Source organism: Grampus griseus (assembly GCF_964374135.1).
Source record: "Grampus griseus genome assembly, chromosome: 13".
Taxonomy (NCBI): domain Eukaryota; kingdom Metazoa; phylum Chordata; class Mammalia; order Artiodactyla; family Delphinidae; genus Grampus; species Grampus griseus.
The window spans coordinates 69,242,087-69,262,026 of NC_139007.1; the positions used below are offsets into that span (position 1 = coordinate 69,242,087).

Here is a 19,940-nt window from a genome sequence, read left to right on the forward strand (position 1 = left end):
TCTTTTCCAGATCTGGAAGACACAAATGTAAAATTCTGCAAGTGTATTGCTGGAACATGTGTCCAGGAACACTGTGTTCCCCTTTCTCTTCCCCCTGTCCCAGCCCCACCTTCAGAGTCCCCTGAGCTTGGATCATGAGCTAACAGTGTCCCTGAAAATAACCACAGCCAAATGTTTACTCAGTGGAAGTCATTATTCAGTGAGCCGCTGCTTACCATGAACTATGAAAAGCACAAGTTTTAAGCCCAGCCAAGATTAAATTCAGACAGAGGTCTTCCCATTCCCTGATTTGCTACTGGAACTGCTTTTGTTGGACCCAGCTTTTTTTTCCCGGGGACCATGGGGGTTATTTTGGTGATTGTAGGCCTGGATTGCCAGATCCAGGCATTCCTGAGCCATTTTGATTTACCTCTGCAGAGTCTCCAGGTCAGCTGGGAAGTTGTCTTCATGGCTGCCGTACTGTTGTTCCTGGGTGATGTTGGCCTTATTTTGCTTGTGGGCAATCTTAGTGTTGCTGGACAGTTCGGTGTACTGGATTTGATCTGGTTTGATGGCAATGTTATAGTCAGGGGGAGCAGATGGTGTATCCCAAGTGAAAGGATAATTATAAGCAGCTGGATCTTCCAGTTCCCTCCTTTTATTGTTTAGTGAGTCTCGAATTGTCCCACATCCTAAATGAAGCATTTCCCAAATGTTAAGCAACAGGCAAAGGCCTGTAACACCATACATACAGAAGAAAGATGCTCTTTTCAGTGGGTCTAGAAATAAAGCAGTCTATCTTATGAGGGCAAGGAAGTCTGCTGCACACATAAAATGGGTGGACTTGGAAGCCATACAGAAAGTACTGCCCGATCAGAAAACCCACCTTAAACATGGTCCTTGCCAGCAGCTGCAGCAGGTAGATTTTCATGAGCCCATCCTCCCGAATCCGCCACTGCCCATCATGCTTAGGTTTAGATTGGTTCTGATCTTTATTTTCTTTTTCACTTTCTAATTCCATTTCTGGATACATCGTGGGATCCTTTTCATGGTCCTCTTCCATTTATTCCAGGGCCTGGTGCTGTTTCCAATGCATTGCATAAGGTTTGCTCCGATGGGCCTTCTTGTCTGCTGCACCGTGCTCCATTTTGGCAACCTTATGAATGACATAGCCCGGGTACATGACAGAGGGGGTCGCCACCGGGATGATCTGGAACACACAGAAGCGCATGTGGGAGAGGGGTGCTAAGGCATCATCGCAGACGTTCTCGCAGCCTGGCTGCTCTGTGTTGCACACAAATTTGCTTTGCTCGTCGTAATAGATAGGTTCTCCTTCTACGGCTGTAAGGACAATCCGGAAGAAGATCAATACCGTGAGCCAGATCTTCCTCACAAACGTGGAGTGGTTGTGGATCTCCTCCGGCAGGCAAGTGACGAAGCTCCTACTCATGGTGACTGGATTGGTTTGCCCTGTGATCCAGAATTTCTGAAACCCAAAATTTTCTTAGAGAAATGTTTTGCTTACAAGTTTTCCAAATTCCTTTGGTAGGCGGGGTACCCCGGGGCCGCCTCCTCCGCGGCCGCTGCCTCACGTGCCCCGCGTCGCCGTTGCCTTCACCTTGGTCTCCCGCCAAGGCCGAAGCCGCTCCTGCTGCTGACTCCTGCAAGTTTTTCACATGAAAAACTTCTCACTACTAGACTGACTCACTTATTTTCTTCTCCTGGGTCTATGGTGGGGAAAGGGACTGGGTGGTAGGTTGCTTAGGTAGCCCTCTCTCCACTTCCCTTCCTTATGCTTTTCCACCACCACCTTTCTCTAGGTAGCCTTTCCCTTCTCCCTAGAAATGGAGTGAGTAGGAGAGAGGACTGGTGAAACCAGGGCAGGTTTACTTGCTGGATAAGACCATGATATGGCACTGATGCTGTCTGGGCTGGATGCTGCTGGAGTCCTGTTACTCCTTCAGGTGAGCCTCTTGGGCAGGATCAAAATAACTCCAGGCCAGCTCTCTCCACATGTCCACCTTCAGCACAAGTCCAGCCACTCCCAGTGCAGCCCTTTCTGCTCTGCTGTCCTGGAGAGCTGGCCAGCCACCATCTCACCTTTTTGCTTTTTTAGATGTGGGTCTGGTACCAGTCTCTGAAGCTCACAAACTCTAGACTTCCAAGTTAAGCTTTCCAAGTGGCTTTCTTGAAGCTCACCTGTCTCTGCTTGATGTGAGGAATAAGCACAAGTACACCCCTTTCCTGACCTCTGGTAGGGATGGGGTGGGAAAGAATGCCACAACACTCAAGTAGCTACTTCTGAAGAAATTATCTCCCAAACCAGGCCTGCCTCTTTGTGACATCAACCTCTTATCTACCACTAGATTTTTTTGGCTTGTCTTTTATTCCCCATATAATTCCTGCATAGAGGATGTATCATCATACTTTGAAATAGGAAAGGGATACTTAGCACCTCAGTTTTGCCTGCCTTCTTTGGGGTTGCAACCAAAACTGAGGCAGAGAGAATTTTGCTTTAACAGCCTATTACACAAATAGCACACTTCATTCTCTTGTCTTCTCTATCCTTTGATCTGCAAGTTCACCTGGATGTCAGATTCCTCTGCGTAGCACTTTCCTCCTCAATCCGTTGTCCATCCTATAATTTCTTCTTGCTGGACTTCATACCTTTGAAAATATCCTACCCTTCCCCCAGTCCACTTAATAGCCCCTGTATCTGTTTTTTTCAGCCTGTTGTTTTATTCTTTCATTCTAGAAAGTTCAGGGTGGCTTTGTACAGATCTAAAAGATTATTTTTTTAAAGGCCTCTTTTTTCAAAGGCCTCGTTTGGTTCACTTCTTTTTTTCCTGTATCCTACTTTGTCTCCTGTTTCCTATTTACTCTGCTCATTCACTGCACTTAGGATCTGTCCTTGGTCAATACTTGGCCTTGCTCTGAGTACACTGTTACTTCAGCTGTAATCAAACAAGTACTCATTAGATACCTACAGAGTACTTAGCACTTTTCTGGCAGCATGCAAGATCAGGGAAGATTAGGGTCTGCCCTTAAAGAGTTTCACTTTCATTAGCCAGGACAGAACACGTCAAAAGAAATGGAGAGCATTCTGTGTGTAAAAATATGTAATCTGACAATGTGCGGGCTTTCACTTGGACCATAAAGTTGGCTTTCATAAAGTTTAAAAAGATTCTGAAATCTCTCCTGATACGTGAAGTCTTCCCACATTTTTCACAGAAGCACTATCTATTGTACTTGGACATTGTTTAACACGTTAGGTCCACAGATGTCCCTGCCTTAGCCTTCCACCACTAATATAAATTTTCCCTAAACTTGTACATGAGATACATTTTTAATTTAGGTTTTGTACACATTAATGAAATCATTTTACTTCTAATTACATCTGTGCTGGATATTTAGCATCTAAATTGTTGACTAAAGAATCAGATTCTTATTTTTTTTTCTTCATTCTTTTCCAGTGTGTAGACTTATTAGATATTCTGGGCTTCGTGATGACGATAATGACGTTAATGACAATAATAATGACACCTCCCATTTGCATTACACTTTCCAAAGTACTGTCACGTACATTATCTTATTTCATTCTAAAAATGCACCGAGATGATTGTGACTAGTTTGTTCATGACTGAACCTCTTACAGCCCATAATGGCTCCTCTGCTTCCCAGTTGCTCTGCCACAGACACTCCATAGAGAGCTACAGCCCTGAGTTCTTCTGCTCAGGTAAATCTCCAGGCTCCCAAGCCCAGTTGTTCATGCTCCTCTGACCCAAACTGCAAAGCTGTTGATTTGGTTCCCATTTTTGCTCTTCACCCGTTTTCTAGACCTGACCAGGTCTCTGGCTTCTTGGGCCTGCCTTACTCCATAACACAAAATTTGGTGCCACTTTGCTCTGTGCCCCCTAACCAAGCGCCATCATGACCCACTCTCAGTTGCAGAGCTTGAAATCAGTCTTGACCCTGCTTACTTAGGGAGGGAGGTCGTCAGTAATTGCCAACAGGAGTAATCGAAAACCCCCAGTTCAGAGGCCCTACAGGAGTTACCACTTTCTTCCCACATGGAAGCATGAGTCTAGGACACAATACCCTCAGTGAAGTCAGCCCATCATTCTGAATGCCTATGGTCATTGCTGTTTTTAGTGTAGATTTGTTGTTGGCACAAAATGAAGTCAATTTTCCAACATTTATGATGATATTAAAGCAGGACCATTGGGACTATGTTAGGTGATGTCCAGTTTCCCACTGGCATTTCCTCAATGGTTTTTCTTATGAAACTTGACCACTACTAGCCCAGCTTTTGTTTCATAAAGGATTATAAAAACAGCTCACTTTGAACCGCAGTAGTGCCGAGGACTTGAAGGAATTAAAAACCAAGCAGATAAATACAGGGATGGCAGAAAGCCCAAAGGATGGGGACAATGATGAGAGATCAGATAGCTGAGTGTTGCCGCTACAGGAATAATTTGCACACGGCATGCCTTTAGTCTAGACAAGGGTATTTCTATTTTAGAGTAAGTCATCCCATATTTCCTGAGGGAGAACTGTTCGGAATGCTTTTACTTATAAGTTTAGAGCATTACAGGATGTACTTTTATTTTTGTTATTAAACTATAGGTGATTTGTTATAAAATAGGCAAACCAACAACACTATGAAGGTGATTTATGTTTAGAGGTTGTAGGAAATATAAATTGATTTTCTTCCTTTTTTTTCTTTTTTTACTGTCACTCTATTCCCAGAATAAGTGTATTTTGTGAAAAGAATGGTAAAGCAAAACAAAAAAATCTATAAAAAGAGTTCCTACAGGATGTCTGGAGGACAGAGAAATTCTCTCTGTTGAAGAATTGAACTTCATCTTCTAATGGCTGAAATCACTCTCCTGGCCAAGCAGGCTGTGCATTGGCTGAGGCAATGTTAAGACCAGGTTGGTGTTGCCTACAAAGCTTAGGGAGCGTGTCAGGGTGGGTGTGCAGCCTGGAGTTTAGATGAGATTTCCCAGGGGTTTTAGTTCCTCTTCACTTATTTCAATTTGGCTTTCTCCTTAGCTGGCTCCTACTTAGAGTTTCAAGCTCGTGTTACTATCCTGGTTTTCAGTAGTAGCAAATCCCAAGGTAGTCTATAAAACTGTACTGCTATGATTCACATGGAAAAACATACTTTTTCATCTCCTGCCATGGAGTATGGTTCTAAAATTGGCAATCTCACAAATGCTTTGACCCTTTAGCATTCCACGCAGTTGGTCTGTCACTTTTGTTTCACTTTATAGCTTTTTAAAAATGGAATTCTGAGTTAGTCAGTCTTGGAGGCTAAAATTCTCTTCAGTAAGTGTGTTTTTTTCATAGCATAGTGCATTCATAAATGCTGGTAAAAGAATAACTCTCCCAGAAAAGAACTGTAAGATGGATGTGGTAGATGGGACTCCAGTACAATTTGACTCTAAGTGCAACTCAAGGCAATAACTTATCAATTCTTATCACTCATTTTAATATTCATATTTTTGGTATTTTCTTAACCTGAGGGAGTGATTTTTTCTCAATTTAGACTTTGCTCCTGTCCTATCAACATTATGCCCATCTCACCTCAGCCACACACATGAATCAGCTGCATCCAGACTCCATGCCTGAACCCTCAATGGTAAAAGTCCTCCCTGTGATCACAAGTCCTGTGACTGCTCATAGCTACATCCCGCACACCAAGAAAGCAGCTCTTTGACATGACAGCTTCCAGTTGCTGAGCTGTTCCATGCCCCAGCCTCTTTCCGCTACCTTCCATATGGACCCCATAATCAAAATGTAAACTGCATTCACACCACAATCCCGGAGAATTCACTATTCCCACTTGGTCCTTCACCACTCAATTCCAGTTCCTCTTCCCTTCACTCAGCCTCATGGGAAGAAAAGCAGAACTAGGAGACAATGGTCCAGTCCCCTGGCCTAGTCCTTGCACATTTCTGACTTTCTTCTGGGACAGGCTACTCGGAACCTTTACATCACCTCTAGTTGGCTGCATGCTGACTCCAACACTCCTACAATTTCTCCTTATGTAATAGGGAAGAACAAGTCTGACTCCATATTGGATCTGTTTTTCTTTTGTTTTTTTTTTTTACTTTAACCTTTGTATTCTATTGCTTTTGCTACAAGTTAATCACTAAAGAGATGTTGCCTGTAGCTTAAAGTAGACAGAATGGCCCATCTCAGGGAACCCTGCCTCTCATGCCTGAGCATTAAGCTAAATTACCTTTGTTTAGTTCACAGGAAACATCCTGACCAGGCCCACCTGTGAATGGCTGTAGGAAAGAAGTAATTAACACTTTCCCTCCAGAGTATGGCCAGAATCAGGAAATGTTTGCAACAATTTATTCCCTCTTTTACTTTACTTCCTCACCTCCCCCTCTTTGTTCTATAAAAGGACCCGGGCAAGAAGTTTCTTTGGGACACTAGTCCACCATCTTCTCCGTCTGCTGGCTTTCTGAATTGAGTCTCTATTCCTTGCCTCAACAACTCGTCTCTCTATTTATTGGCCTGTCGTGCAGCGAGCAGTATGAGCTTGGGCTCAGTAACACTCAGTCAATGCTCTAAGTGAGAAAACAGAAAAGAGCTGGCATGAATTCCCACAAATTCTTCCTCTCCAATGCTAAATGTTTTCTGTTCAGTTTTTGTTCATTCTCATTTTATTCCTTTCCATAAAGCTTCTTTCCAGGAATACCTCCTCCACTGTGTGCTTTGCCCCATCTGTTGAGTGGGGGCTAAGGGGAAGGAGGATTTAAGTGGGAGAATGGCATGAGTTGGGGAAGAGAATCTCTGCTCGTGACCACAGCACAGGCATCTAGAAAGCATGCCAGGAATGACTGTCACCAAAAAGCAGGGTTTGAAGACTCTGCTCAAATGAGACTTCTCACAAGATGGGTGCTGGAGTGGACAGGTGTTGCTCTGGCTGTCTGCTTTCAGTCCATCCTTCCTTGGATATTAACAGCCTAATTTTTATTTAGGAAATCAGCCCATCTTCAGTTTTGGGATTCCTGATCAAGATACCGCACTCCACTCCTGCCAAAAATGGGCAGGAGACCCCAGACTGTTGGCTGAATTTAATTCATGAGCGAATGACATATGAACTGTTGACCTGACTCATGCTGGCCAGTGAGAGAACATCTCTTTGTTCCTGAGGGCAGGTGCCCAGAGCTACTCTGAAGCCTGCTTCTTGCATTTTCCTTTCAATTCCGTGAGCAATCCTATGTACTTAAAATTTTTTTCTTTTTGAATTAAATTACCCAAAGTCAGTTTATATTGATGCAAAGAAAGAAATCTAAATTTTATGGGACTTGAATAAGTGAAGGTAACATGGTATTGAAGAAAGGGCATTAGATTAGGGTCAGAACACTTTGGCTGTAGTTCTATTTCTGTTCTAGACAACTGGGATTTATTTGCTCCCATGCTGTTTTACCTAAAGAATGAAGATTCTCAGCTGAGGGGACATATTCAGATCTCTTGGGTATCTTTTTAAAACCATACACACTCATTCTCCATGCAAATTCTGTTAAAAGTCTTGCCCTTCTCCTCACCCTTACCATGCATCACCTTACCATTGAAAATTACAGTCCAGTGAGCCTCCATTCCTAACAGAAGTTATAGCCCTCAGATGTGTTGGATCAAAAAATATTCTACTGGACTAGGATATTTCTAAACGTTCTTCTAGGGCTAATATCCTTTAAGTTGATGAGATGCTTTTTAAGATATATAACTGTTTTAGACAGGTTATGAAAGAAAATTTAAAGTGAAAGCAGATGGAGATCTATGAATAGAAACAAGAATCAAATCTCAAAAATTGGAGGAATAGTTGTGAAAGATTTTGATGTGAGTTGCCTTAAGTACAATGATAAACTTGTAGCAAATATATTCATTAAGACTCATGAGACTCATATTTTAATTCACCAGCACAGAGGGCTTCAATTTTTTGAAAAAAAAACCCACTTAATTTGAAAAAAAAACTTGATTTTTGTTAACACACTCTGAGTTTAGAAATTTTCCATTGCACTAAATATTAAGGCCATCAATGTGGTCATATAACAACTAGAATTCAGTGTCCAAAAGAATAGGTTTCTGAGAAGTTTAACCAAATGCTACTAATCTAAAAGAACTTGATATCAAAACTTTCTGAATAATTTGTTATTCATTAATGAAATATATAACAAATGTGAATGATACAAAACAGAGAAATAGTCCAAATAAATAAAATATACACTCCTGAGCTAAAATGAAACCTGAATTAAACATTAGTTGTTAAAAAATATCTAAATAAAAATTTTAAAAATATATTTTATGAGTCAATGTTTCTACTCTGCATTACTGGCTTCTTTCGATGGAGAAATATTAAGAATACTGAAATCAAAACCATGGTCTCTAATTGCCAATGAGCTTTGACATGATCAACTCCTAAGAGTCCAATTAAATATTTATAATGAATATACTTTAATTAAGTTGTCAGTTACATTTATAGTCTCTTTCTCTTTAACACACTCACACACACTTACACCACCACCACCATAGCATTCAGGCCAACAATATTTAACATTGCTCTATTTTGACACTTAAAAGAGCATACTCTTTGATATGATATTCTCTGCCCCTAAAATTGCTTCAGATCATATGGAATAAAACCATATGCAATTTCTGCAAACTGCTTACCATATGGTAAGTTCCTACTGGAAATTTTAAAATTACATTTTATCCTTGCTGCATCAATAATTTTGGAGGCTCTTGCATGCATATAATTATGTACATTATAACTTCATCCTCTTCATTGCTTTTTGTATACCTTTTATAGGTTCTTTTTATATAAACAGGTAAGAAACATTTGTTGAAAGAAATGAGGTAATTAAAATTTAAAAGTCGATCATGAATCTAATTAGTTCCTTACCTTGGCAGTGAACATCCACTTGGGAAACTTCTAATTATTTCAACAATAATTACATTGGCAGGAGGACAATGGAGTATGAAATTTATGATAAGAATTATACCATTAAACTGTATCTTACCTAAGAAAATCTTTGTGAGAACTGATGCTTTGGTAACACTCTGGCTTATTTCACAGTTGTATCACTCAGTTTGTTTTGCAAGTTTCATTCACTGTTTCATCAAGAGGAGATAAAATACAGTATATAACGTGCTGGAAATGGACAGTGAAGGACCAAACGAGAAGCATGATACTTTGTGAGAACATTATATTACTTACTTTCACCCATGAGACACTCAAATTTTGGGTCTTGCTACTTGCTTGACATTGAATAACAAGAAAAGAAGAAAAAAGAAAGTAAAGAAAAAATAAACAGAAAACTAAAATAAGTTAACATAAATAAGTTCAAATATGCCAGTAGTAACAATAAATATGGATGAGTTGGGTTTTAAATGTAGGTAATATCAATTTGGATTAAAAATAAGAGTTAAATTCTATTTATGAGAAATATATCTAAAGCAAAAAGTTAGGTTTAAAACAAGATAACTGTGAAAGATACAACTGACAAACACTAAACAAAATAACATTACTATCAGATAAAGTAGTAATTTAAGGAAAAAAGTTACTAAAAGAAACAAAAGGAGATATTACACCATGATTTTTAAAAAGCCACTCAACCATATCTTCAAAATATTGTTTGTCGAGTGAAACTGATAGAATTACAAAGATTTTTAAAATGTTAAAAATTTAAAATCTATATCTTAAAAAGTATAGATTTTAACTCACCTGGTAAAAATAGTAGATTAAATAGAATATATATAGTAGATTAAATAGGATATGTATATCTAATCATATCTATATATCATATGTATATACATGCAATTATTTTAAAATACCTGAAAGTACTAGCTTTGTACCTTTCATAATTGGGACACTTTTTTTTTCTATTTTCTAATTCTCTTCTTTATGAGTCAATCAAAGGATTTCTCCTTGTAGATATGACATGAAGACATACCGTATATGTCATCTTTTGTGAAAAAGATCTGAAAAATTATTTATCTTTATGTCACTGGAAACCATAAATGTTACTCAAACTGAATTGTATTCCATGTCACTTAAACTTGGGCCATTTCGCCTTCTTCAGGAAGCTACTGACCATCAGGAAAATTGCCGACTCCAGGGAAGGGTCAAAATGTCTTCGGTCACCATCACCAACTCTATTACCATCATTCTTTGACGTGTGTGATTGATGTTTTCTCAGTTCATATGCAGTAAAATAAGAAAACAGTTTTGTTATTTTTATTCTACTTTCCCTTCCCTTTCCAACTAAATTGCCTTCCCCCTTCCCTTCCTAAACTGAAATTATGTGGTCACCAATGATGAACAAGGTGGTACCCACAAGGGTGCCGTTGTTTTTAACACTTCATCACCAAAGACTTTGTCCTATGCATTTCACCCAAAGACTAACTCATTTTTACCCTAAAATGTTTAACCCTGGTTATATTTTATAAGAATGAATACTGGTCCCATATATTCACACATAATAAATTACAGTCACTTAGTAGTTACTATTAGTTAGAGCCCATTTTACTAAACTGAAACAGGGATTCAGAAAAGTAAAATGTATGGGGTCTTTCCATACTCCCAGATTTTCATTATTGTTTCTTTTTATCCTTACTCCTATCTCCTTTTAAAATCTCTTCTCCACACCTTCTCTGTGTCCCACAATGATTTTCAACAGAAAATCATTTTTTAACCACTTGATTTAAGCCTCTCTAATCTCTATCAAAATTTTGTTTTTATTGCTCTGGGAGAGAAGATATTTCCATCTAGAAATAGAAGTAATTTCTCAGCTTGATTATCAGACTTGCTGTTTTGTTTATTTGTTTTTTTCCTCCCTAGCATGTCAATGAGTATCTCTCTGTATAAGTCATTGTCTGAATTTTCTATTATTGTATGGAAGTAAAATTACTAGGCAGTAAGAATGAGCATTTTAAAAATTATTGAGATAGTTTGCCAAATAGTTATATTTTCTTTATCTAAACCAACCCATTCCCATAAAAAAGCCAGATATTTGGGAATGATACAATACAGAATAAGAAACCATATCAATTAAGTATGGCATTTGTTGCCATTTTTACTTTCATTGTTATGAAGGCCAGATTTCAGGGGATTGATTCTTCTGAGGCATTTGCTCCTAATTGAAGACACACAGCCAATTGCTGGAAGGTAGCACTGTGTATTTGCCTTATGTTGTCATGTCTGTCTAGCTCAAAGGTATGTCTTTCCACTTAAATAGACTATAATTTGTCTAGGTATCATTATTAAGTACTTTTCCCACCAAGTCTCAAATGCTATTGATTGCATGAGGCTCATGAAGATTAATGCTTTCTATTCAACCAAAATCCATTAAGTTAGACATTTAAAATTCTCTATATAAAAACTTATGTAAGACTTTGAAAATTTTTTTAAATAATAAAATGAAAAATATTGTTAATGACCTCTGTAAAGAATGTAGCAATATTTACTATATTCTACCTCTAGGAGTTTCCACTGAATTATTCTATGGTTGATATTCCAGGCATCAAGCAGCAATCCTCACCCTATCAGGAAAGAATCAACTCACTATTGGCTAAAGTTCACAGAAGGCCAAGATAGGACAAATTTGGAACCATTGTTTGTTCTTCCTTGTTTCACTCTGTTCTTTCCATTAGAGTCACGGCTGCCTTCACACTCTTCCCTTTGCATATATAGTCCATACTATGAGCTGGTAGGTTTATGTACAGTTTTCTCTGTTGGCTGTACAATCTCTCAAAACCAGATTCATGTTGAAATGTCTTAATTTCTACAATTAACATTGTAGCACACATTATTCTAAATATTTAAGTGGATTTGTCTCATTTTAAAAGATGTGATAGTAGAGTGACGAGCTTAATGTATAATGCAGAAACAAATACAACTATGCATTCATGAAATCACAAAGAAGGAAACTATACATACATGTATATACAAAGTTTTCTCAGGTTGTCTTTTTGGTTTTGCTAGTATACTATATAAAAGTTTTAAGAGCAAGTTCTTTTACTCTAAACTTTTCTTAAGCATAAAATTGCAAAAATTAGAAGGGCCAAAATCAAAAAGCAACTTAATTTTTAAAAAATATTTTACATGTGACATTTCAATATTTAATGCCATTTGTATTTCCTTACTTTCATCCATTTTCTTAATTGGCTTCAAAGAGACTGTATTTTATTCAATATCTGTTTACATCTTTCAAAAATTCCTGAATCATCTTCAAAATGCACTCAAAGGATTACCTTAATGATCAAAAAGATTTCTTTCTCTTCTTCAGTTTAAGTGCATAGATATACATTTCACTTTGAATAATATCAAGCTTAGAAAAGAGAAGGAACTTTTTTCCTTTCTACTTGGGGGAATTTTTGCTTAGTATTGTCCTTTGTGGAGTTCTAAGAAATTTTCTTCAACAGAGCATGGAAGAGTTCTTGACATAGCATCCTTCAAATGAATTTCATCTTGCGCTAACTCTGACAGCCTCAGATAGCCAGCATCATGTCCACACCACTGCATTCCCTCCTGTATCTAATATATATAGTTTTTTATAAGACCAATGAATAAGACATAATGAAAAGGGAATCAAGCATGTAGAGTTTTAAGGGGGATGACAGATCATTTTAAATAGAGTAGTAAATTCTGAAGAAGGCAAAGGAGTTAGTCATCTAGATGTCTGGGAACAGGGTGTAGAGGCAGAGGGAACAGCTAGTGGCAAGGATACAATTATCTGTCATCATACAGAATTATACAATTGTTTTTTTATTAGAATTTATAGTGTATACACACTCTCACACACATAGTTTATCATGTGTATTTGGGCTGTATTTGAGGAAAAGGGTTTTTCTTTCTTTGTTGTGACAGATGGTTTTACATGTTGCTTTGTAAACATGGTGAGGAAGACAGGGTAATTCAGAAGACTTTAACATCTGCATTCAACACAGATTCCTGGTCTTCTTCATTGCACATTAAGAGCCTCCAAGAACCATTTGGAAGACTGCAAAGGCAGACACCAGATTTCCCTTGCCTCAGCACTTCCTTTCATTAAACTAGAAAGTTTTCCAGCTGCTAGTGCTGAAAAGTTATCCTTAGGGAGGTATTTCTTTCAAAGGGAGCAGGGTTTTCTTGAAACCACATTCGCAGATTTCTATTCAGTACAAGAGAGCTAAGAATCAAAAGAATCAAAAGAACCAACTCAATCTTCCATTGACAAATGATCGAGTCCACAAAGTATTTTAGATGATTAGATTCTCAAATTATTTTCAAATATTATCTCCACAAAAACTAATTCACTCTAATTTGATGGTGTCAGTACTTTTTAAAAGATCAAAATTTATAAAGCAAAACAAACAAACAAAAAAAGACTCTTCATTTCCAGCCTTTTTTTTTTGTGGCAATACTGGCCATCTTGCTGTTTCTATTAAGCTGTTTCCTGTTCCCAGAATGTTCTTCACCTAATCCATCCAATCTGAACTAGCCATTAGTTATCACATTGCATCTTATTTTAATTCTTAAACAAAACATTTACCACAGTCTGGTATATTTTATTTTATCTGTTAATTTACTTGTTTGTTTATCTAATCTCTGTTTCCCTGTTCTCCACATTATTTGCTTCCATACTCCATGTACCTAGAACAAGGCCTGGCATAAATAGTATGTGCTTAATATATATATTTCTCAAAAGAGAGAGATTATTACAAGTCTGAAATAATGAATAAACTTTATCATTATAAACCTAGAAAAAATAAAATCATCAGATTAAATAGCCCATATTTTGTAACATTTTATTAAACATTTGCAGAACTTAGAATTATTCATTCATTTTAATCATCTTTAAGATGGAAAATATGTAAGATTTTAATATATTATAAGGAACAATATATGTACACCATTGTGGAATGAATAAGTGAGTCCTATAGAAATTATTGATGATTTTTTTGTAAGATAGAAAAATGTTTTTAACCTTTTCTTATAAGAGAATTAATCAGAAGATTTATTTTTTAAGTAAAAAGCATATATGACTGTGATATTTTGATGGCTCAGGTGAAAGTCAAATGCCCCCGTGTGACTAGTAGAATTCTGCTACACAGGTTAAAAAAGATATTTGAGGGAAAACAAAAAACAAATAACCCCCAAAGGTCAGAAATGGCATTTGTATCAACAGCTCTCAGGGGAGAAACTGGAAGTTAAAAATAAACCATTGATAGCATACAAGGCAAAACTTAGATACAACAGAAGATAAGTGGAATGAAATTTCTTCTTTCTCCATCTCCATCTGTCTGATATCTGAGATTAGATTTTTTAAAAGCAGTGAATTCATTTGTCTTCAATTAAAAATGAGTATCAAAAACGAACTATGAAAATTACTGCCAAATTAACTGATGCTGAGGAACTAAATCTAGGTGCAGAAGAATGAGGGAAAAAATATTCTGTTTCAACCTTAGACAGAATGTTTTTTAGCAAAATACAGAATTATAAAACATGAATGCCAAAATCGTGATTTATGCAATTTGAGGACTTTCCAGGTATGTTTCCAGTCTTCTGACCTTCAAACAGCAGTACCTAAAGAAAAATAGAGCTCTGGTTTCCCGTAGGCTAATTATGGCCACCTAACTTCAAATTCTCCCACATACACTTCTCCCAAAAACATTTATATGAACAAAAAGAACAAAGGCAATCACCCCTAACATATGACAATAGCAGGGAGGCAGAAATTTTTGAAAATTTTGATTCACATTTAAGTAAACATTCTCTAGATTACAAACCAGGGCAGAAGGTCAGACAAGGATTGTGCAGAAGAGAGCAGAATACAATAGGATCCTAGTAGGAGTAAAGTAGAGATAATATTGCTGTGATTTATCCCCAGTAAAGGAGGGCTGTATCTTGAGTGGGTGAATACTGAGAAAATATCTGAAGTCTGGTAGATGAGAGCACTGACAATAGGGGAGTAAAATGAAGACCGCAAAGGCACTCTTAGGAAGGCACTGCTAGAGGCTTAGTGCTGAAGAGGAAGAAGCAAACATCTAGAGATAATGGCTGTATAAAAACAAAATATTTTCCAAGAATAGAGGAAGAAAGACTCTTTCCAAAAGGTACCCTTTGCTAAAGAATTTGCACTTCGCATACAATAGTGCTCTTGAATTACGAAGCCAAGTAAGCCGCATCTTTTCAGTTCAAACCCATCTTTCTCAGTCTGTAGAATGACCTTTTATTCCTTATGCAAGAAAATCCAATGCAGCTAAAAATAAACAAATAAACAAACAAAATTCCCATCATCTATACAAAATGACTGTAAAAAAAAAAAAAAGAGGGAAAATGAGAATGAAAAGTTTGGGGTATGTAAAAGACACCAAAAAATAGTTGGAAAGAGAAGAAAAACTGTAATGCGACACTGTCACGCACAATTCACTAATTCAACCGTTTATCCTTATTCTTACCGCCTAGTCCTGGGTTGTCCACCAGAGTCTCACTTCCTTGGCGGATTCACAGTTTTTCTTTTTTTTGATAGTGCAAAAATCTCCTCTTAGCTTTTTAGCCCCTTATCACTGCTCCAGCATGGTTTCTTAGAAAATCGTTCCAAATGTACATAACTTTGGAGTCGGTAAATGCCTCAAAAGGATGCCTCAAAGTGGAAATTGTGCACAGTATGTCATGGTAACATCTGTGTGGTATCTTTTTCCTCTAGAATCTTAGAATCTTTTTCCTGAAGTCACAGTTACCTTGGATATTCTGTGATGTCTTCAAATCGTTGTCTTTTTATGCTTTTTTAATTAGTATAAGAAGAATTAGTATAAGAACACCTGCTTTAACAGGTGTTCATGATGGGAGAACTGGTTTGATAGCAGTTACTCCATCACAAGTCAAAGTGGAAGTTTATCCTACTGCATTTATTTTCTCCATAACACGCTACATACTCTGTATTTACTTGTTTATTCATTCTATGTCTCCTTAATATAGTGCCTTGAAGGTAGGAACTCAGTTTTGTTCACTGTGTAGTCCCAAAGCTTAGAAAAATGGCTGGAATAAAAAAGGCATGCAATAAATATTTTCAAAGGAGGGAAAAAAGGAAGAAACCAGCTTGTAGTTCTCCTAACGATTCTTTCATCCAGGTACACACCTGGGAAACTTGATTTAAGGACTTCTATTTATCTTCTTTGAGATATATATATATATTTTTGTTGTTGTTGTTGTTGTTTTTGCGGTACGCGAGCCTCTCACCGTCGTGGCCTCTCCCGCTGCGGAGCACAGGCCCCGGACGCGCAGGCTCAGCGGCCACGGCTCACGGGCCCAGCCGCTCCGCGGCATGTGGGATCTTCCTGGACCGGGGCACGAGCCCGCATCCCCTCCATCGGCAGGCGGACCCCCAACCACTGCGCCACCAGGGAAGCCCTTGATCAATATTTTTAAACTTCTCCTACTCCCCAACTCTGCACATCCAATTAGCTACCAAGTTCTGCTAATTCTATATTTTTAATATCTTTCCAATATGCTCTTCCCTCTTCATCCTTGCTGTCTCAAGGATGAAGGATGCTGTCTCATCATCTCTTGCCTGGTTACTAAGTCTGTTCATTAATGCCATACTTCTACTTTTCCTTCTGATCATTCTGTCTTTCCCTGACAGTTTTTGGTGTTTTTCTCAAACACAAATATTATATTTCAGGAGTTTAAAAATATTTTAAAATGTCGTTGGCTCAACAAAAGGATACAAGGACAAATACAAAACTTCTATTTTCATGGAATACAAGGAACTTCAAACACGTCTTACCGTGACAACTAGATATCTTCAATAAACATTGAAATCATCATAATGTTCATCTTAAAGTGTCTAAAAGTCCGAGAACTAAGCATGTCACCATGATTTTATGCATAACTCTTGATGGCAAAAAATGATTCAGAGGTATGACTATTAGACTGTAGATATTAAGGATGAGATTGAAGAAGAAAGCAAGATATAAGCACAATATGTAAATATATGCTTTTGTTGGTAGCAAACAAAGTTTATATTCATATCTAGTTTTTGGAATTTTTGAAGACTTACATTAAACTATTAGGGCTTCTTATACTAATAAACTATTAGTATTATTTTATTTCTTGAATATTTACTGAGATGCCTGCTCTATGTTAATTGCTCTCATTCCTTAGGACACAAATATATATTAGATCATTTTCTCTCTCAAAGGGCACAAGGAGTAGTGACTCCACATAATTGATTAGTTAAAATAAATACTGTGTTGTGATTATTTTCCATTTTTTAATTTAAAATGTGAGCAAAATATTTAAGATCCTTAATGAAGTGTTCTTTCATCAGTCTTCAGCTTCTACATGTAATGGTGGATTTAGCACTTTCTATCTGATTACCCAAACTTATAGGAAACCATAACGTAAGTCAAATTTTCCATGGAGACTGTAAGAGCAAAAGACAATAGAATTTGGGAAACAACTGCTTTGAAAGGCACAAGCAAAAGGGACGTTGAATGAGTATTAAAGAGGAAAAGGAAAGGGATGTAAACTTTTTAAGCCTCGGTTTTGTTATCTGAAGTAGAGAAATAATATATTTAACTTGTATAATCATTGAGAAGAAAAGAAGATGCAAGCAGACCTGTTAGTGTGACACTCAGTGTTTAGTAAACACTCATAAATTCTGTTGTTTTTGTTTGATATAAAACAATAATTTGGTGCTTAAGGAACTAAATCTATAGCTAAACCATAAGCTAACTTACTTATCACCAGTGATGCCTGAGATACCTATTCCTTGAATCATTGCTCATCTTATTTACTTAAATAGAAAAATGAAAACACAGATGATATATACGTTTAAAATTTGAAATTTAACAGCTGATTTGTTTCAACGTACTTTTACCTAAGAGACACAATCCAAAGAGTCTCCTCCGCTTTTCAAAACATTCCCTTGGTCATTTAACTCATGAGTTATTGTGATGTTCTCTGAAAATGAGTGGCATGAGAATCGCAATGAAAAATTATAGGTCTCATCAAAATGAATAATACAAAATGTAGGAGGCAGAAGCATCAGGGCCAGGGAGCTATTTCAGATCTATTTACTTTGTGATATTTTGTTTTATCTGAGAGGTCTCACAGGTTTTGCCTTTACCTGAGAGGGGAGGTAGAATGTCTAATGATACCGATAAGCACCCTTTTCAGGGCTTTTCTGACTTATGGGCACTTTATGTTAATTGAGATTTTGCTGATGGCATATTTAGACACCCACTACAATTTTTTAAATATTTAAATCAAGCCAAACATAAGGCTTCAGGTGGTAGAAGTATTTCAGAAATGACAGCACCAAAGGAAAAATAATTAGCAAACCCTTTCATGACAGCTAATTTTCACTGGGCCATGTGCAGTCTATTTTTGTACCACCAGATGCCCCCTTCAGTGCAGTCTTATTTTTATTTACATAGTGAAGTTACTTCTAAATTTAGCAGAGGTCTGTCAATTCGTTCTAATTTTGTTGAGAGAAAATTTACCAGTGTCATGTGACAGCCTCTTCTGCCCCATGTATCCGAAGGTCTCACTTGCTGAAGTAAGTTGGTCTAACATCAAAGCTGGAAATAGCAGACCTCTCCCACAAGCTCATAAGGGGAAGGCTTTGCTGTTCAACTCATTTTGAGATCTGATCATCACCCACTGGCCAAATAAATCATGAGCCAAATTACTCAGTTTGGTAAAGTATTTCCAGCTAGTGCAATCAATGAAGATTTTCCAAAGCTACTTACTAAATAGTGTTTATCCTACAATTTCAGATTTGCAGTGGACTTTGCCCAAGATAGTCAAACAACTCTGATGGAAAATTTCCTCTAAGCTTTGATTTTTGAGTCTATTATTTCTAAGGAGAAGGAAGTTCTAAGTCAATAAAACAAGAAATTGTTTTTCATTACAAAGTTATTTTAATGATTAGTTATGCCATAATGATGATGTGAACAAAGCCAATGAACATATAAAAAGGAACTCGATTCCATTGTAATCAGGGAAATGCAAATTAAAACTGAATGAGGTTATATACACCAGAATGACTAAAATAAAAACGATAGACGACACAAGTGTTCAAGAGGATGTAGAAAAACGGAAACCATCAGTGGGAGTGTTAAATTGGTGCAACTACTAAAGATGAACATTCTGTAGCCTCTCAATTCCACTCCTACGCATTCACCCAGCAGAAAAGTATATGTGTACTGCCCACCCTAAAGGACACATACAACAGTGATCACAGCACTGTCAACCTCTAATATTTTGGGGTGATTCTTTCCCTGACCTTGGGTAGGTGTTTTTACATGCGAATGCTCATCAGTAAGAAGCTGAATGTTCTTGGAGAAGTTCTCTACAGATCTCCAGGCTTCTTTGTACAATTCTCCTTTCCTATACTCTGTCCTACTAACTGGAGCCACCTCGTTCTGCCTGAACTCTCAGCTCCATGTCCTCAATGGGGGTCATCTCACAGGCTCTTTCTCGGTTTCCTCTATCTGCACCATGAGCTAGAAACTCTCTAACCTTGTAAGCTGGAGCAATTACAGAGGCATATCACTTGCTTTCCGTCTTTCAGGGTTCTGTTCCAATGTCTTGAAAACTGTTTTTTTTCATATACTTTGCCCATTTTAAAAATCAGGTAGTTGGGTAAATACAGTTCCTGTTACTCCATCTTGTCCAGGAGCTGACATCCTTAGGAATACCATTTTTACCTGAAAGAAACAAGTGAGGGTCAACCTATGGTTCTTTGGGATTGAGTGTTTGGCAAATATTTTCTATAGAATCAACCAAATGAGCCTGTAACTTCAAGAAAAGCAACTGATAGCATCTGTTGTCAATGATAACATTTGAGCTTTCAAGCAAAATTTAGAATTTTAGAAAATGTGTATCTGCCACCTGTAGTCTGACAGCACCTAGCCACATGAATACTTCCCTAATGAAATCAGTGATCTTA

At 37.4% G+C, this 19,940-nt stretch overlaps 1 pseudogene across 1 annotated transcript; it reads right to left on the minus strand.

The window, feature by feature from the left end:
- Window positions 1-261: 261 nt before the first annotated feature.
- On the minus strand, window positions 262-1,444 carry LOC309831775 (gap junction gamma-1 protein-like; annotated as a pseudogene). Its single transcript has one exon. The product of its transcript is annotated as a gap junction gamma-1 protein-like (transcript).
- Between the last annotated feature and the right edge of the window lie 18,496 nt (window positions 1,445-19,940).